A 21,170-nucleotide genomic window follows, 5' to 3' on the forward strand; every position below is an offset into this window, starting at 1 on the left:
GTACGTGGAATTTCTCGTAAATCCATTAGAGGGCACCGTGGACATTTTTGGCCATCTCATTTACGTATTAGCGCATGTTTTACCATCAACTTTAAGTTTATGCTACATGGATATTTTTGGCGATCTTACGTTACTGGCGCATGTTTTATTGTCTGTGGCATTTCTCGTAAATCCAACAGAGGGCGTCGTGGACATTTCCTTAGATCTCATTTACAGTACTGGGGCATGCTTTATTGTACGTGGCAGTTCTCGTAAATTCACTAAAGTGGACCACGGACATTTCTAGCGATCTCATTTACGTTCCTGGGGCACGTTTTATTGTACATGGCATTTCTCATAAATCCTCTAGAGGGCACCGTGGATCTTTTTGACAATCTTGAATACACTACTGGGGCACGTTTTATAATTTTATTTAGTGTACGTGCTGTTTGATAGATAAATAAAAGCTACGTAAATATTGTGTCGATGAAAGTCAAGAAATGTTATGCAATGTTACAATATTAGTTTGCATATTCAAACACGCATTATTTTACTATATAACTGTAGAGACGCATTTCATATCAGAATTGTAAGAACCAGTGAAATACTGTAGCAGGTCTTTTTTCGTTATCGTGAAAGTCTAAAGCGCTTACAGATGACTAAACTAACGAATTGAGTGGAAGTCAAGAGTTTCTAGATGGAAGTATATTTTAGGTATGAATCGAGAATAACCAATCAAACGTCCAGACTGAGCTCAAACATGAAACAGGCCTCCAGCAGTTCTAGCAGCATAATTAATCAAAGGCTTTGGCTCATGAGATATGCTTTATGTAGTTTGGGCTGTCCATGTGGCCCACTTGTCTTCTACAAACCCAAAGATTTTTTAAGTTCACAGAGATGATGTGAAATCTCTCCCATGTGATGTTATAGCAAAGCTTCCTCTTAAAAAGACATTCATCCATTCATTCATTCATTTTCCTTTGGCTTAGTCTTTATATCAGAGGTCGCCACAGCGGAATGAACCGCCAACTATTCCAGCATATGTTTTCTAGCTGCAACCCAGTATTGGGAATGCTGACTAATTTATTTACACACACACACACACACACACACACACACACACAGGTTTCCAACATTCTTCAAAGTATCTTCTTTTATGTTCAACAGAATAAAGTGGTTCCAAGCCTTTGACTTTTTATTCTGCTTTTGAACAAATATGAAAGATATTTTAAGGAATGCTGAAAAACGGTAACCACTGACTTCCATAGTTGGAAAAACAAATACTATAGAATTCAACAATACAACATTCTTCAAAATATCTTCTTTGTTTTGAAAAATGTGAAGATTTGAAGTTGGTGAATGGAGAGTAAATGATACCAGAATTTTCATTTTTGGGTGAACTGACCGTTTAATTATCCGTCAGCATGTTGACCGATTTCCTCAGAGCGCTGCTTGCATTTAAAGAGACAGTTCACACAAAAATCTATATTTACTCACTGTTTACTCTCACTTGAGTTTCTTTATCTTGTTAAACAGAAAAGAAGATATTTTGTAGAATGCTTAAAATCTGTAACCATTGACTTCCATAGTAAGAAACGGATACTATGGGAGTCGATGGTTTCCAGTTTACAACATTCTTCAAAATATCTTCTTTTGTGTTCAACAGAAGAAAGAAACTTTGGAAGAAATGAACGGTGAGTAAATAATCACAGAATGTCCATTTCTGGGTGAACTGTCCCTTTAAGGAGGCCAGCTTGTGGAGGGGCATTGAAACATTACTCCTTCAGAGTGTTTTCATCTTGGGCCTGGTTCTGTGTGGCGTCTCGGTGTCCCGTTTCAGGAAGCAGATCTCCCAGATTGGCCCTTTAAAGTGGATCTCTTATATCCTTCCCGGCCCCGGTGTGTGAAGACGTCTTTCAAGGAGAGCAGTTTTGTGTGTGAGGCTTCCTGCAGGAGTCTCAGATGTGTTCAGGCAGAGTTTAGGAGACATATCCGCTCAGCATGGGACGAGCTCGTGAAAGAGGAGCGAAAACAAACCCATATGAACAAAATACTCGCTTTAGAGGGAATTTACCCATGTAGATACTGTATATGACACATGCAAATATATGCAAATTACATATATGACATGCGAGTTCATGTATGGATGTCAGAATTATCAGCCCTCCTGATTTATTAGCCCACTCCCCTGTATATTTTTTCCACAATTTCTGTTTAACGGAGAGATTTTTTTTAGAACATTTCTAATCATAATAGTTTTAATAACTCATCTCTAATAACTGATTTATTTTCTCTTTGTCATGATGACAGTACATAATATTAGACTAGATATTCTTCAAGACACTAGTGTTCAGCTTAAAGTGACATGTAAAGGCTTCACTAGGGTAATTAGGGTAAAGTTAGGGTAATTAGGCAAGTCATTGTATAACAGTGGTTTGTTCCAGAGACAATCCAACACTAATATTGCTGAAGGGGCCAATAATATTGAGCTTAAAATGGCTTTAAAGCAATTAATAACTGCTTTTATTCTAGCCGAAATAAAACAATTAAGACTTTCTCCTGAAGAACAAATAATAGAAGAAATACTGTGAACATACTAAAATATAGCATCATTTGGAAAACATTTGTTGAAGAAAAAAAAAATTCACAGGAGGGCGAATAATTCTGGCTTTAACTGTATTTGACATGCAAGTTCATATATGGATCTCACATGTAAAAATGTGACCTATATGCAACTTATACTGGATGTTTATAAATATTGTAAAAATGGCTGCTTGTGTTTTTTTCACCATTGGAATTACAATTATGTACAAATATAATATACAGTTGAAGTTAGAATTATTAGCCCCCCTCCCTGAATTATTTGCACCCCAGATTAATTTCCCCCCCAATTTCCGTTTAACAGAGAGCAGATTTCTTTTAAACATTTCTAATCATACTAGTGTTAATAACTCACCTCTAATAACTGATTTATTTTCTCTTTGTCAAAATAAAAGCACATAATATTAGTCTATATATTCTTCAAGACACTAGTGTTCAGCTTAAAGTGACATTTAAAGGCTGCACTAGGGTGATTAGGGTAAGGTTAGGGTAATTAGGCAAGTCATTGTATAATGATGGTTTGTTCTGGAGACTACAGAGAAAATAAAATAGCTTAATGGGGCGAATAATATTGACCTTAAAATTATGTTTAAACAATTAAGAACTGCTTTTATTCTAGCCGAAATAAAACAAATAAGACTTTCTCCAGAAGAACAAACATTATCAGACACACTGTGAACATTTCCCTTCTCTGTTCAACATCATTTAGCAAATATTTGAATTTAGTATAATCGCAGTATTTTCTATCATATTTTTTCTTCTAGAGAAAGTCTTATTTATTTCATATCAGCTAGAATAAAAGCTTTATATTATATTATTATATATTATTTATATATGTTTTTAATTATTTTAAACATGTTTCAATATTATTCGCCCCTTCAGCAATATTAGTTTTAAATTGTCTCCAGAACAAACCACTGTTATACAATGACTTGCCTAATTACCTCAACTCGCCTAATTAACCTATTGATTAACATTTATTGATACATTTTTTCCTTTAAAATACAAAATAAATGTTCAATATAAAGAAATTATGAGGGATATGTGTGTGTATTATCTTCTAGTTTATATCAGAGTCATATTTTCCTTCTTCATCTTGGATTCTAGTCAGAATTTTACGTTAATGATGGTGTTATTGTTATTGTCACACCCTCAGCTCGTTCCTGCAGCTCCAATCACTGCTCCCCCTCACCATCCACCCCTCACCACACGAGTGAACAGTCACCCGATTACTGATTACCTGCACCTGCCATCACCCATGCATTATACTCACCTCCTTCATTCACTCAACGGCTGGAATCGCCATCAGATGGCTGTCCTCATCGACTCTCTCTCTCCCGCTTCCTCTCGTACTCTTCTGTGGATGCAAACACAAATGCTTAAGGGAAGTGACTAAGCTTTGATGGTGTATTACTGAAGATCTGAAACTTGCCAGAACTGTGTGTGAGATCGCTCTCCTACTGCTACACCACTTACTTGCTCAGCATCTGTTGCATTGCTCTATATATTAAGGATATAGCCATCTTTGTCTTCCTTGTGTGACCGTGACAATTATGGTGTCATAGGCTTTAGTCATTTTTTTGGTAAATATAATTATGTAAATATATAGTATTAATAATATTTAATGTGATTTTTGACTATGAAAAAACTCAAATCATTCAGCGGAGTGATAGGGAGCTGTAATGCGCTCAAAACCTGCCGGAACTACTTTCGATGTGCCTTTATCTGACAGTTATCAAACACCTTAAAGTAAATACACTCATTCATCTTAGACTCTATTTCAGAGGTTGCCACAGCAGAATGAATCGCCAACTATTCCAGCATGTTTTACACAGTGATACCCTTCCAGCTGCAACCCACTACGGGGAAACACCCATTTACACACACACACACACACACACACACACTCATACACTATAGCCATATGTGATTGGACTGTGGGGGAAACTGGAGCACCCGGAGGAAACCCACGCCAACACGGGGAGAACATGCAAACTCCACACAGAAACAACAAATGATCCAGTCGGAACTCAAACCAGCGACCTTCTTGCCGTGAGGGCGCAGTGCTGACCACTGAGCCTCCCCTAGTATAAACAATAACTACAGTTTACTGAGTTTTATCAGAGTAAATGCTGCAGTGTACTATGGTATTTTTGAATGTGTTATGCAGGAGTGTGTGTGTTTGGTTTGACCTCGTTTTTGTTAATGTGTCGCAGGCTGTGTTTGAGCAGAGTTGCACAACGCTCTGCACTTTGGCTGGCGTTTCGGGAGGGTGTGGTGAAATAGGCTCATTTTTTGGCTCTAGAAAGCTCCAGAAACTCCCCTCGCTCCGCCGTCTCTGCGCTTCATTGCTTTGTTTTTGTTGTTTTTTTTCTCTCAGTTTTGTCTGCAACAGTTGCTAAGTCCACCGGCGGCCAAAGAGCTGCTCTGGTTTTGCAATTCATGGTAATTGTTTCAAGTATCACAGCTTTGGGGATTTTCAGGATAAATCTGAGGGTTATAAAAGCTTCTATAATAAAATAAAGAAGTTTCCATTATCTGAATCCATTGTAGTAATGTCAAACAACATCAACATGAAAACACATATACACCAACAGTCAAAAGTTTGGGGTAGTTTTTTTATTTTATTAATTTTTTTTAAGAAAATGATTCTGTTCATCAAGGCGGCCATTATTAAATGTGAAAAAATTAAATAAATAAAAAATTGATATTTCTTAAATAATAAATATAAAAACTAAATATTCATTCAAATTTTAAATAACTTCTTTCTTATTATATGTAGTTTGACATGAAATTATTACTCCAGTTGATTATTTATCCAGTCATTATTGCTTTTATTACTGTTATCATTAATAATAATAATAATAATGACAATAGTAATAATATTGATGATAATAATAATAATAATAATGATAACAATTATGATAATAATAATGACAATAATAATAATAATGATAATAATAATAATAATAATGACAATAATAATAATGATAATAATTATAATGATAATAATAATAATAATGACAATAATAATAATAATAATGATGATGATAACAATAATGATAATAATATTAATAATAATAATGACAATAATAATAATAATAATAATAATAATACTGCCAAGTGTATGTATCACCGTGTCAGTATGAAATCAAGTGAGCAGGCGGATAAAGCACATGGGAGTCATTAACCTGTCAGGCAGGGCTGGCCCCGCCCCTCTCCACTGATTGGTCAACACTTATCTGGCAGTCATTTGACCTTTGACCCTGCTGGTCTGACGGTAAGAAAATAAACACAAGCGCAGGCGTCACATCTGGAGCACAGCGGCTTCACAAAGACGCCTTCAGGCCTGTGTGTGTGTGTGTGTGTGTGTGTGTGTGTGTGTGTATGAATGTGTGTTTATGTGTTTGTGAGAGTATGTGTGTGTTTGTGTGCAAGTAAGAGTCTCAGTGTGAGTGAGTGCATTTGTTTGTGTGGGTGTGTGTGCGTGCGTGTGTACTAGTGTGTGAATGAATGCATGAGTGTCTGTGTGTGTGTGTGTTTGTGTGTGTACGAATGTGTGTGTTTGTGTGAGTGTTTGTGTGTGTAAGTATGTTTTTGTGCGAGTGACTGCACATGCACGTGTTAGAGTGTGTGTGAATGTCTGCATGTGAGAGTCTGTGCGTGCGCATATGTGAGAGTGTGTTTTGTGAGAGTGTGTGTGTGTGTGTATGAGTGTCTACATGTATTGACTGTGTTTGTGTGTCAGTTTGTGAGTGTGTGTTTCTATGTATGTAAGTGTTTGTGTGTGAGTGTGTGTGTGCATGTAAGAGTGTGTGTGTGTTTGTGTATGTAAGTGTGATTGTGTGTGTGCACATGTAAGTGTGTTTGTGTGTGTGTGTGCGCGCATGTTAGAGTGTGTGTTTTTGTATGTAAGTGTGTTTGTGTGTGAGTGTGTGTGCATGTAAGAGTGTGTGCTTGTGTATGAAAGTGTGTTTGTGTGTGTGCGCATGTTAGAGTGTGTGTTTTTGTATGTAAGTGTGTTTGTGTGTGTGCGCATATAAGCGTGTGTGTGTGTTTGTGTATGCAAGTGTGTTTGTGAGTGTGCGCGCATGTGAGAGCGTGTTTTTGTATTTGTGTGTGTGTGCGCATATAAGCATGTGTGTGTTTGTGTATGTAAGTGTGTTTGTGTGTGTGTGCGCATGTAAGCTTGTGTGTGTTTGTGTATGTAAGTTTGTTTGTGTGTGTGCATGTGAGAGTGTGTGTTTTTGTATTTGTGTGTGCATGTAAGTGTGTGTGTGTGTGTGTGTGTTTGTGTATGTAGGTGTGTTTGTGTTTGTGTATGTAAGTGTGTTTGTGTGTGTGCATGTGAGAGTGTGTGTTTTTGTATTTGTGTGAGTGCGCAACTGCGCATGTAAGAGTGTGTGTTTGTGTATGTAATTGTGTTTGTGTGTGTGTGTATGTAAGTGTGTTTGTGTGTGTGTGTGCATGTGAGCCTGTATGTTTCTGTTTGTAAGAGTGTGTGTGTGTGTGTGTGTGTGTGTGTATCAGTGCTAGTCAGAATCTGCTTGTGTATTAACTCATTATTCTCAGTAAAACTCATTAATTTCACCTTAAAGATGTCAAATGCAGCAGTTTAAGACACATTCAGGACATGATCACATGACAACAGTGAACAAGTGTTTAGTTTTGCACACAGATGACAACATTATCAAAACTAACCCTTTCACACATCCTGCGGCCCAATCCACACACTCACACTAACATTGTCTGTTCAAATCTTTCATTGTAAAAAGCAAACAGTGTCGCTAAACATCATGGAAATCATTACATTTGTTCCACTATATGTCAAATAATGCCATTAGTTTCATTTTTGAGTGTACTGTCCCTTTAAGAGAACTCATCTGTGCAGGTCCAGTGTTCAAATATCAGTCAAAAGGAGAAACCCTGACCTGAGATCAGCACTTTCACTGAATCACGTCTGCTTCACACACACATGATAACACTATCGCTCTCCAAAACCTGCACTTTGGCCTGTTTTTAGCTTTCAAAACACTGCTGATGTAAACATGACCGACACACATGGACTGTTAAAGCAGGGCGAACTGGAGTAAACTGGGATTATTTCCATGCTGTGTTGAAAAATACGTTTCTGCTTTGCATAATACACACGGCATGTCTGTCAAAGTCAAGAAGTGTGTCATTAGCCATGAATATTTGACTGCACATGTGTCGTTCACTACAGAGATTAACCACAGCATCTGCACATTTGCACAGCATGTACTTAGTTCTATTATATATGTGTGTGTATATATGGACGGCTCAGTGGTTAGCACTGTGGCCTCACAACAAGAAGGTTGCGGGTTCGAGTCCCAGCTGGGTCAGTTGGCATTTCTGTGTGGACTTTGCATGTTCTCCCTGTGTTGGTGTGGGTTTCCTCTGGGTGCTCCGGTTTCCCCCACAGTCCAAACACATGCGCTATAGGGGACCTGATCAACTACACTGACCATAGTGTATGAGTGTGTGTATGTTTGTGAATGAGTGTGTATGGGTGTTTCCTAGTACTGGCTGGAAGGGCATACACTATGTGAAACATATGCTGGAATAGTTGGCGGTTCCTTCTGCTGTGGCGACCCCTGAAATAGAGACTAAGCGGAAGGAAAATGAATGAATGTACTGAGTTCTATTATAAATACACACTGGGCTTAGAATAAACTCGTGCACCAACTTTTGAAAATAAATATCCATTTTTCAGTGAATATAGAGAATAATTTTGGTGCATTTAATCAAAACAAATAGTGCGAAACAAATCAAATGGTGCATTTAATCAAAACAGTTGCATTCATTTAAACAAGAGTTTGGTCTCTGAACATGTTTCAGAAAAGAAAGATAATAATATTTATACTTAATATTATTAATTATAATAATATTATTAATAATTAAATCATATTATTAATAATAATACATTTAATTTAAAATGTATTTAAAAGTACTGCAAATACATGTCAAAAATCAAAGTCAATTTCAAATGTTATATTTTTATGTTCATTTTAATTTTTTCCGTTTATTGCTATTTGATTTAATATAATATTTTCCCAGCATATTATTAGTTTGTTATATATACTGTATTTATATGAGAGAGTTAGTATTCATTAATATTTATACTTAATATTATTAATTTAAATATTATTATTAATATTATTAATAATTAATTCATATTATTAATAATAATACATTTAATTTCAAATATATTTAAAAGTACTGCAAATACATGTCAATTTCAAATGTTATATTTTTATGTTCATTTTAATTTTTCTGTTTATTACTATTTGATTTACTGTTAATATATTTTTCCAATGATATTAAAAGTTTGTTATATATACTGTATCCAATGAGAGAGTTAATATTAATTTTCTCTTAATAGATTATTTTATTTTCTAGCTATTGTTATTCATACTCAGCACTTATGCTGTGCAATAATGTTATTTCGGTGTAATTTTGAATGTGGGTTTGTTATTAATCATTACTAAAGTTTTATTGTAACAGCAAATATAATCTAGTGACTAGTGAGTAAAAGTTTAGAAGGTCAATGTGAGATTGACAGTGTTTATACAGAAAATCATCCCAATCAACGATTGTGCAGATAATGTGCATTAATTATCTTGCTGAAATAAATAACTCTGTGATTCCCCATCTCTTACGCTCTGCCTCTTTTAGGCTCTCAGCTGTGAGAAAGATTACTGAAGGCTGCAAGGAAAAGCAGGTCATAATAACAGCAGAGAGCGAGGCCGAGGGGAAAAAACATTCAGCTGATCACGAGGTTGGTGTTTACCTGTTTGATAAAACTTGTCCTCTGAGACCGAGAAAACTAGCACAAGAATCCACTCTCGTCAACATTCCCACCATGTCCTGAAAAAACCCATAATGTTCTCTTGCTGTTGAGAACGCACATTTTCATGTGTTAATCAATTTTCAAACATTATAAAGCACAACAGATCCTTCTGGAAATAAAAACTGCATTAATTTTATCATTGATTTGTAACAGTAAGTGATTAAGTCAGACTTTTAAAAAAAAAAAAAAAAACTACATTACCCATAATTCTGTACTGACAGTCCACCAATCAGAGAGCTGCAATGAGCAAAGAGAACTACATAACTACATTACCCATGATGCTGTACAGCCAATCCACCAATCAGAGAACTACAACACTACATTTCCGATTATGCTGTACAGACAGTCCACCAATCAGAGAACTGCAATGAGCAAAGAGAACTACAAAACTACATTACCCATAATGCTGTACAGACAATCCACTAATCAGAGAACTCCAATGAGCAAAGAGAACTACAAAACTACATTACCCATCATTCTGTACTGACAGTCCACCAATCAGAGAGCTGCAATGAGCAAAGAGAACTACAAAACTACATTACCCATAATGCTGTACAGCCAATCCACCAATCAGAGAACTACAACACTACATTTCCCATGATGCTGTACAGACAGTCCACCAATCAGAGAACTGCAATGAGCAAAGAGAACTACAACACTACATTACCCATAATTCTGTACAAACAGTCCACCAATCAGAGAACTACAACACTACATTTCCCATGATGCTGTACAGACAGTCCACCAATCAGAGAACTGCAATGAGCAAAGAGAACTACAACACTACATCACTTATAATTCTGTACAGACAGTCCACCAATCTGAGAGCTGAAATGAGCGCATAGAGAAATTTAGCTCCGCCCACTACCACAAAGATACACCACTGACAAAAACAACATGTGCATATTTTAAAATAAACTGTGATCAATTGATTAAAAGGACAACTTTAAATGAACGCTTTGATGCTTAGTTTATTTGTATGATTAGCAATGCATCATGGGATTGTAGTTCTTTCTTTTTTAACTTAACACTGTATTAATGTTTCTGGAAGAGTATTTGCTCTTGCTTTTCAAACAGCTGTACACTATGCAAATACTACATTACCCATGATGCTGGACAGACAATCCACCAATCAGAGAGCTGCAATGGCCAACGTGTGCCTATAAAGAGCTCTTTAGCTCCACCCACTCCCATTAAGATCCACCAATGATACTATCAACATCCATCATTTATTTATGAATGCATATTTAAAAAAAACTGTGATCTGTAGATAAAATGAGCAACTTTAAATGAACACTTTAGGCTTCTAATTTATTAGTGATTAGCAATGCATCATGGGATTGTAGTTCTTCTGCTATAAAGTTCGCCGTTTTGCATCCTCGAGTTTTCGCCTGATTTTCAGATGCTTATTTTGCTTCAAATCAAAGTTTGGACTGTTGTGATTCTCCTCCACGCTTGTGCAAACGTTAAATGAACGCTCTACTAACGTTACCTGAGGAATGTTTGCTCTCTTATTTATTAACAGGTGTTTTGGTTTCCTTTGACTGCTCTAAAGGCTCTCCGTGCGTTCCTTTATTTCACTCTTTTGCCTCACGTCAAACACTCTTTCTCCATCGATTTTCCTGGCAGACTTTCTTCACGGGGCTGTGATGTGTATCCTCCCTTTGCGTCTGGCGTTGGATTTGCCCGGCAGCTCTGTGAAATCGTCTTCATACATATTTTAGCGTCAGTGTGTGAAAGCTCTGAAGTGATGCTGCAACACCCGCGCAACAGCTGATCTCCGGCGGCTCCATCTTTGATCTCACATGGATTGAAGGTTAATGGGACACAGCTGAAACACGGCTCGCTCATTATTCAGGGCCGCATTCATGCTAACACACGTGCGAGATGCTAGCTTCAGACGCTCTTCAAGGTCGAATCGTGCTTTAATATCAGACGTATGACTGGTCTTTCTCAATCCTATTTCTTTGGCAGACATCAGGTTCTCACTTTGTGTGCTGTCATGTCAATGGAGTCTTTTCACAAGACTGTTATGACACGTCATCAGCATCTTAAATCCCATTTCTAAATGTATGTATAATTATATATACGGTGCGTCCAGAGAGTATTGATTTCACTTCAGTTTTTCCACATTTGTTTATGTTACAGGCTTCCTCAACATTCTACACACTCAGTCTGTCTCCACTGATCATTCTGGAGATGCTTCACTGGAGTTCACCTGTGCTCAGCTGATGGACATGATCTGAAAAGGCTACAGCGGTCTATATAAGGGCCCAGGGTTGACAGTGCATGACAAAGCACAAACCAAGCATGAAGACAAAGGAATCGTCTGTAGATCTCTGAGGCAGGATTGTCTGGAGGAACAAGGCTGGGGAAGCTTACAGAAACATTTCTGCTGCTCTGAAAGCTCCAATGAGCACAGCGGCCTCCATCATGCGTCAGTGGAGGATGTTTAACCACCAGAACTCTTCCTAGAGCTGGCCGGACATCTAAGCTGAGTGATCAGGCCTCAGTCAGGGAGGTGATCAATAACCCGATGGTCACTCTGTCTGATCTCCAGCGGTCTTCTGTGGAGAGAGGAGAACCTTACAGAAGGACAACCATCTGTGCAGCAATCCACCAATCAGGCATCTGTATGGTGGAGCAGCCAGACGGAAGACACTCCCCGCCTGGAGTTTACATCTGCAGGACTCTCAGAGCATCAGAAACTAAACTCTCTGCTCTGATGAGACTCAAACTGAACTGTTTGGAGTGAACGCCAGGCGTTACATTTGGAGAACAGCAGGCGGCGCTCGTCACCAGGCTAACAGCATCCCTACAGTGAAGCATGGTGGTGTTGGCATCATGCTGTGGGGATGTGTTTCAGCAGCAGGAACTGGAAGACTAGTCAGGATAGAGGGAAAGATGAATGCAGCGATGTACAGAGACATCCTGAATGAAGACCTGCACAAGAGTGCTCTCCACCTCAGACTGGGGCGACGCTTCATCTTCCAGCAGGACAATGACCCAAAGTACACCGCCAACACATCAATGCAGTGACTTCACAACAACCCGGTGAATGCCCTTGAGTGGCCCAGCCAGAGCCCAGACCCAAATCCTATTAAACATCTCTGGAGAGATCTGAAAATGGCTGCACACTGTCACTTCCCATACAACCTGATAGAGCTTGAGAGATACTGCAAAGAGGAACAGGCAAAACTTCTCAAAGACAGCTGTGCAGAGCTCATATTCAAGAAGACTCCAGGCTGGAATCGCTGCCAAATGTGCATCAACCAATCAAAAGTATTGAGCAAAGGCTGTGAACACTGATGCACATCTGATTTTACAGCTTTTTATTTTTAATAAATCTGCAACAGTTTCAGAAACTCTTTCTTCACATGGTCATTATGGGGGATTGTGTGTAGAGTGTTGAGGAAATCCATCAGTTTAATCCATTTTGGAATAAGACTGTCACATAAACAAATGTGGACAAACTGAAGCGCTATCAATAATTATACGGATTCACTGTATGTCTTTAGATTGCACATAACTATATTTTTAGAATAGATGCATTAGTATATTCTGGCCTATAGCTGCAGATTATCACTCACATTCTCTCTCTCTCTCTCTCTCTCTCTCTCTCTTCTTCATTGCATGATGAATGCCCTCTCGCCCTGCCACCAAACGCCTCTATTTTTAGCCCTGATGTCAAGAAGAGGCCTGAAGGAATCTCTGTGGGCTGCAGTTCACATGACGGATGAAATCATCGCAGAGTACAGTCTCTCTTCTTCACCCCTGCACTGCGAACTTCACATATACAGTCTGGCAAATGGAAATGAGTGTAGGGCAGCTTTTATTCACTGAATTCTTGCTATCTGTGATTGTATTTTCCCTTATTAAAGGATAGTTCACACAAACATTAAATTTCTGTCATCCATCACTCAGCCTTGTTTCAAACTTTTATGAGTTTCTTTCTTCTGTTGGAAACAAGGATGATAAATTGAAGAATGTTGGAAACCTGTAACCACTGACTTCTGATTTGTTTTTCCTATCATGGAAGTCAATGGATACTGGTTTTTAGCATTCCTCTAAATATCTTCTTTTGTGTTCAACAGAATAAAGAAACTCATAACTCATTTTACAGAAGAAAGACTTAAAAACACAAAAACAGATATTTAGAAGAATGTTGAAAACCAGTAACCATTGACTTCCATAGTAGAAAAAACAAATACTAAGGAAGTCAATGGTTACCCAAGTCCTTAAAAAAACTCTTTGTCTGTTTTTGACTTTTTGTTTTTGAGGTTTTGACTTTATTCTCAGGATATATGAATTCTTGATATCTGTAATTATATTTTCACTTGTTAAAGGGATAGTTTACCTAAAAAACTGAATTGTCATCAATTAGTCCACCTTGTTTGAAACCTTTGTTTTTTCTTCTGTTAGAAACAAAAGAAGATATTTTGAAGAATGTTGTGTAATCAAGGACTTCTTTAATATTTGTTTTATTTCTACTGTGAAAGTCAATGGTTACAGATTTTCAGCATTCTTCAAGATATCTTATTTTGTGCTTAACAGAAGAAAGAAACTCATAAAGGTTTTGCATTTTAATAATTGTTAGGATATATGAATTTTTGATATCTGTAATTATATTTTCACTAGCTAAAAGGATAATTCACACAGAAATTTACACTTCGTCATCAATTACTCTGCCTTGTTTCAAACCTTTATGAGTTTTTTTTCTGTTATAAACAAAATAAGATATTTTGAAGAATGTTATCTAACCATTCTTATGATTGCTTATGATTTGTTTTTTCTACTATGGAAGTCAATGGTTACCAGTTTTCAGCATTCTTCAAAATATATTCTTTTGCACTTAGAAGAACGAAACTCATAAAGGTTTTGACTTTGTTCTTTCCCTCCATTCATGCATCATTTTCTCTGTCATCTATTTATCCATCCACCCCTCTTTAATTCTCTCCGTCCATGCATCCACCCATCTATCCATCCATCCATCCATCCATCCATTAATAATCTATCATTCTGCCCATCCATCCACCCACCCATCCATCCACCCATCCATCTATCCATCCATCCATACATCCACCCACCCATCCATCCACCCATCCATCTATCCATCCATCCATACATCCACCCACCCATCCATCCATCCATCCTTCCACCCATCCACCCACCCATCCAAATCCATCCATCCATCCATCCATCCATCCATTAATAATCTATCATTCTGCCCATCCATCCACCCACCCACCCATCCATCCATCCATCTATCCATCCATCCATACATCCACCCACCCATCCATCCATCCATCCATCCTTCCACCCATCCACCCACCCATCCAAATCCATCCATCCATCCATCCATCCATCCATTAATAATCTATCATTCTGCCCATCCATCCACCTACCCACCCACCAATCCACCCATCCATCCATCCACCCACCCATCCATCCGACCATCCAAATCCACCCACCCATCCATCCACCCATCCAAATCCATCCATCCATCCATCCATCCATCCATCCATTAATAATCTATCATTCTGCCCATCCATCCATCCATCCATCCATCCATCCATTAATAATCTATCATTCTGCCCATCCATCCACCTACCCACCCACCAATCCACCCATCCGTCCATCCACCCACCCACCAATCCATCCATCCACCCACCCATCCATCCATCCTTCCACCCATCCACCCACCCATCCAAATCCATCCATCCATCCATCCATCCATCCATTTATAATCTATCATTCTGCCCATCCATCCATCCATCCATCCATTAATAATCTATCATTCTGCCCATCCATCCACCTACCCACCCACCAATCCACCCATCCATCCACCCACCCATCCATCCATCCATCCATCCATCCACCTACCCACCCACTAATCCACCCATTCATCCATCCACCCACCCATCCATCCATCCATCCATCCACCCACCCACCAATCCAAATCCATCCATCCATTCATCCATCCATTAATAATCTATCATTCTGCCCATCCACCCACCCATCCATCCATCCACCCACCTACCCATCCATCCATCCATCCATCCATCCATCCACCCACTTACTCATCTATCCATCCATCCATCCTTACACCCATCCACCCACCCACCCATCCATCCACCCACCCATCCATCCATCCATCCTACCACCCACCCACTCATCCATCCATCCATCCATCCATCCACCCATTATTGTCTATCCATCATCCATTCCTCCATCTCAAGTTCAACTCAGTTTTGATGTAGAGAATATGAATATATCTATTTTCTTCTTCTTCTTGTGTCTTCCTGTAGTCAATATTTGCGTTGGCTGATTCGCTCTCTGTAGTTTCCGCATCACACACAGCAGAAAGTGTGCATGAAAAACAGCGGAGCGTCCAGCAGCTCGCGGCTCATTGTGTCCACATCCGGCTCTGGATAATTCCAGACACTTTCCCAGAGGCATGTGCTGGACTGCGGCCCGGAGCGACTGCTATGCACGTCCTCTCCCATTCCTAAACAAAGAGAAACTTTAATAACAGACTGCGCTTGCATACTGAGGAACGCAGGAATAAACCGTCTTTCATTGTGTTTTTTCGTGCACATCTGGATTTGGGTTGGAAAGGCCGTGTGGCGTTTCCTCCTCCGCTGGCAGTCGAGCTGAAGATTGTGGGAAGAAAATAATCCAGTGTCATCCAGTGCAGTGTGTGTGTGTGTGTGCTGGTTTTAGTGGTTTACAAGGACTGAAATTTGAATATTGACATGGGTATGACCTAGCTGTACTCTATTATTGTCATTTATGAGGACATGTATTGTGCCCTCGTAATTCAAAATGTTTAATGATCATATTTAATGGGGGTTTTCATGGTTTACAAGGACTAATATTTGTTTAATGACCTGGGAATGACCTTTTTGTACTCTATTAATGTAGCTTATAAGGACATGTATTGTGCCTCCGTAATTCAAATTGTTTACCAATCACTGAAATGTGTATAACGACATGGGTATGACCTAGTTGTATTCTCTTGTGTCTTCGAAATTCAAAACATTTAAAAATCATATTTAATGATGTTCAATTTTGCCACAGGATTGCTCTGACGGTTGGGTTTAGGTGTGGGGTCATACAATAAGCATTTTTTTCCTGTATAAAATACATTGCAGAGTCTTTCAGAGTCCTCATAAACCACCGGTACCTGTGTGTGTTTAGTGTGTGTGTTTAGTGTGTGTGTTTAATGGCTGTGTGTGTGTGTGTGTGTGTGTGCTGGTTTTGGTGATTTACAAGGACTGAATTTGTATAATGACATGGGTGTGACGTAGCTGTACTGTATTTATGTGGTTTATAAGGACATGTGTTGTGGCTTTGTAATTCAAAATGTTTAAGAATCTTATTTAATAAGGTTGAATTTTTTTCACAAGTTTGCTATGAGGGTTGGGTTTAGGTGTTGGACCATATAATAAGCATTTTTTTTTGTATAAAACACATTGTGCCTATATGCAGAGTCCTCGTAAACCACCAATACCAATGTGTGTTTGCGTGTGCTGATTTTGTTGATTTACAGTGACCGAAATATGTATGATGACCTGTGTATGACCTAGCTGTACTCTTATCAATGTTTATGAGGACATTCATTGTGTCCTCGTAATTCAAAACATTTAAAAATCATATTTAATGGTGTTCAATTTTGCCACATGATTGCTCTAAGGGTTGGGTTTAGGGCTAAGATCATATAATACTCCATAAAACACTGTGCCAATGCAGAGTCCTTGTAAACCACCATCACCAATGTATGTGTGGAGATGAAATTGTGACCACGCTCTTGTGGTTGTGTGTGTTGGCGCTGGCTAAAAGTAGCCTGTTTTGTGCATGTGTGTTTGTGTAGGCAGCCGTACAGAACCAAGGCTGGAAGTGTTTGTGCATTTATGAGCAGTTGTGTGGGTTGAGTGTCATATAGATCTCCTTTCCCCAGTAAGCTATGTTGATGATTATGGTTTTGTGATATTTAATGCATGTATGTTGATGTGGGTCAAACTTTTAGTATGCATTATAATGGAGAACAAATGTAGTTTTTATTGTTGAGATCCAAATGTTTTTTGGCATTGTAGACAAGATTTGTATTGGTTGGGAACAGATAAACTAACAGTATTGGTTGGGAACAGATGTTTGGTTACACTTAACTTTTAAAAATACAATTTTTGGCATACAGTTCCTGAGAAAATGGACTTAAATATTAGTTGAAATAAAAAATACAAAAAAGCTTTACTTTCTTTTGTTTACTTTAGTGTAGTAGCTTAAGGTGAAGCAATAAAATGGCAAACAAAACCAAACAAGCAATAGTTAATGTAAAATTAGTAAAATAAAACTAACTAAACTTGAAGAACTGAATGAAAACTAAATAATCTAATCCTATAACAAAAATGTAGACATTAAAATGAAACAGTACAGACAATAAAAAGTAATAACATAACAAAAACATACAACATATTACTCTAATGCTAACATTACTAGTACACAAGTAATCTCAATGTAATCTACAAAAGAACACAAAAGTAATCTAAATGTAATCTACAAAAAAGCACAAAAGTAATCTAAATGTAATCTACAAAAATGGACCAAAGTAATCTAAATGTATTTTACAAAAGTAATCTAAATGTAATCTACAAAAAAGCACAAAAGTAATCTAAATGTAATCTACAAAAGAGCACAAAAGTAATCTAAATGTAATCTGCAAAAGAGCACAAAAGTACTTTAAATGTAATCTACAAAAGAGAACAAAGTAATTTACAAAAAAGCACAAAAGTAATCTAAATGTAATCTACAAAAATGGACCAAAGTAATCTAAATGTATGCTTCAAAAGTAATCTAAATGTAATCTACAAAAGAGCACAAAAGTAATCTAAATGTAATTTACAAAAGAGGACAAAAGTAATCTAAATGTATTTTACAAAAGTAATCTAAATGTAATCTACAAAAGAGCACAAAAGTAATCTAAATGTAATCTGCAAAAGAGCACAAAAGTACTTTAAATGTAATCTACAAAAGAGAACAAAAGTAATTTACAAAAAAGCACAAAAGTAATCTAAATGTAATCTACAAAAATGGACCAAAGTAATCTAAATGTATGCTTCAAAAGTAATCTAAATGTAATCTACAAAAGAGCACAAAAGTAATCTAAATGTATGCTACAAAAGTAATCTAAATGTAATCTACAAAAGAGCACAAAAATAATCTAAATGTAATTTACAAAAGAGGACAAAAGTAATCTAAATGTATTTAACAAAAGTAATCTAAATGTAATCTACAAAAGTAATCTAAATGTAATCTGCAAAAGAGCACAAAAGTAATTTACAAAAAAGCACAAAAGTAATCTAAATGTAATCTACAAAAGAGCACCAAAGTAATCTAAATGTATACTACAAAAGTAATCTAAATGTAATCTACAAAAGAGCACAAAAGTAATCTAAATGTAATTTACAAAAGAGGACAAAAGTAATTTACAAAAGGGCACAAAAGTAATCTAAATGTAATATACAAAAGAGCACTAAAGTTATCTAAATGTAGTCCACAAAAGAGAATAAAAGTAATCTAAATGTAATCTGCAAAAGAGCACAAAAGTAATCTAAATGTAATCTACAAAAGAGAATAAAAGTAATCTAAATGTAATCTACAAAAGAGAATAAAAGTAATCTAAATGTATACTACAAAAGTAATCTAAATGTAATCTACAAGAGCACAAAAGTTATCTAAATGTAATCTACAAAAAAGGACCAAAGTAATCTAAATGTATGCTACAAAAGTAATCTAAAATAATCTGCATAAAATAGCAAAAGTAATCTACCAAAGAGCATACAAGTAATCTAAATGCAATCTAAAAGTATTCTAAAAAGAGCACAAACATAATGTAAATGTAATCCAAATGTAGTCCAGTTACATTACCATAAATGTGTAATGTAAGATATCTTAATACTGAATACAAATTTTGTCAGTAGTGTAATTTGTAATCTGTAAGTAACCCTAAAAGTAATCCACCCATTTCTGGATGTGTTTGCATGTACAGTAGGTGGAGAAGAGAAACTAATGCTTTGAAAGCTGACATCACTAGTACTCCACCTCACTCTTTTCTCCACGTGTGTCCTGTTATGGTGGGCGGCACATTAAAAACCTGCTTTTAACTGAGGCTTTTAGCGTCTGTGACAGTTTGTAAGTGCTATTTTAACCTCACACATCCAGTAAACGTCTCCAGGCGTGTGTGCATAAATATCAGGTTAACAGAGACGTGCTACTGAAAATACTCCATTAACAAGGTGCCTATTTAGAGAAGTCCAACTAGACAGGTGGTGCATGAAGTTAAAGCAGGAAACACACCTGCAGATATTACACTTCTATATGCACAGGACAGCAGTGACACGGTCTAGGTTTATCTGCAAATATCAACAGTGTTTATTGAGATGTGTGACTGACAGAACATTCAGATAAACTCCTGAATATTGTATTAAATGTCCAGTGTAAAAGTACTGTTATTCATTTAGAATGTGTTAATATTGGTCAAACGTGACACTACAGCAATGTAAAAGTAATGTAACTATTGGTTCGCCGTCATCGACGTTTGCGTAAGACTCATCTTGCGATTAAGAAAAATATATGGCCGTTAATCTATTCTCAAAGTTGGGCTGGGAGCTGGGTCTATTCTATGCAAGCTATGATGACTTTCACCTTGATGCTTTAGCGCGGATGTATACCTGACCGGTGAGCCGTCTGACAAACAGTGCCCTTCTGAATCAAATCAGCAGGATGCCTGACTTTAACTGCAGTTCAGCAGTTTCTCATGAACATTTCATTCATGCCCCCGTGACAAACTGGGGTATTAGACGCAAATAAGGAGTAAGGACTGCTGAGAGTGTTATGGAATTTACTAACGCACACCGAATGGAAAGACTCACGCGTTTCGAGGTGTTTGTGTGTGTGTGTGTGCGGTCCTTTACTGACAGCTGTGTGTGTGAATCTTGTCAGAAAATATGGTGAAAGGTTCTACATGACGGTAATAGTTTGATTGCGGTGTTTAATTCAATCATGCCACTAATATCTGCAGACTCCACATGTCTTCATTCCATTTCTGTGTAGTTTATTGATGACTTTAGTCGCATTGAGGTCATCAAAAATGACTGTTTGGAGCTTATGTAGGCCTACAGTTCAACATTCACTATGAATAACTGAATAAACAGTGTGTAAACACAAGATTGTAATCTATTACTTTTAAAAGTATCTTTACATTGGCTGACAAAGAAATCCACATTTTCTGCATGATATCTACAGTTCATCCTATTCAGGTGTGATCTTGCATCTCTGTGTGCGTGCGCTCTAAACTGCAGCTCTTCTGCAGCACTGAACTGCTCTGAATATCCTCCTGATATGAGGGAATGCGTGATCATTTCCAGAACCTTTTGGACTCAAGGCCTGATTTTCCCAGTTCTTACCTCTCTTGTGCTTTTAAACTCTTACGTCTTTTTTCCGTCATAAAGCGGTTTGGCTTTAATCCTCTCTGTGGCTGCGCAGTGCTAATGAAGCGGCATCGCTCCTCCATGCTTCAGTTTTTCATTACAGTAATGGCGGCTCAAATCTCCTGCCAGGCGCTGAGGGCATGTTTGTGTCTGGGAATGACGACATCCGTGTGGAAATGATGTTTCCACATTTGCAGATTACAGAACGACTCCTGTGAGAGCGCTGATGT

At 37.6% G+C, this 21,170-nt stretch overlaps 1 protein-coding gene and 1 non-coding gene across 7 annotated transcripts in view; one reads left to right on the plus strand and one right to left on the minus strand.

Annotated features, from left to right (window-relative positions):
* Positions 1 to 17,670, plus strand: part of LOC137496742 (uncharacterized) — a 73,579-nt gene extending 55,909 nt beyond the window's left edge. For 2 of the 5 annotated variants that reach the window (XR_015502967.1, XR_015502963.1), the window contains 3 exons: positions 9,277 to 9,379; positions 13,131 to 13,271; positions 15,794 to 17,670. This is a non-coding gene — a transcript (uncharacterized LOC137496742). Of the gene's footprint in view, positions 1 to 9,276; positions 9,384 to 11,573; positions 13,355 to 15,759 lie in introns of those variants that run through there. The other 3 variants (XR_015502962.1, XR_015502965.1, XR_015502964.1) reach the window with 3 other exon arrangements.
* Positions 1 to 21,170, minus strand: part of tomm20b (translocase of outer mitochondrial membrane 20b) — a 575,852-nt gene that overhangs the window by 93,555 nt on the left and 461,127 nt on the right. The gene's annotated exons all lie outside the window — the stretch shown is intronic.

The sequence above is a fragment of the Danio rerio genome, chromosome 11 (assembly GCF_052040795.2).
Source record: "Danio rerio strain M-AB ecotype USA chromosome 11, GRCz13ab, whole genome shotgun sequence".
NCBI classification, from domain to species: domain Eukaryota; kingdom Metazoa; phylum Chordata; class Actinopteri; order Cypriniformes; family Danionidae; genus Danio; species Danio rerio.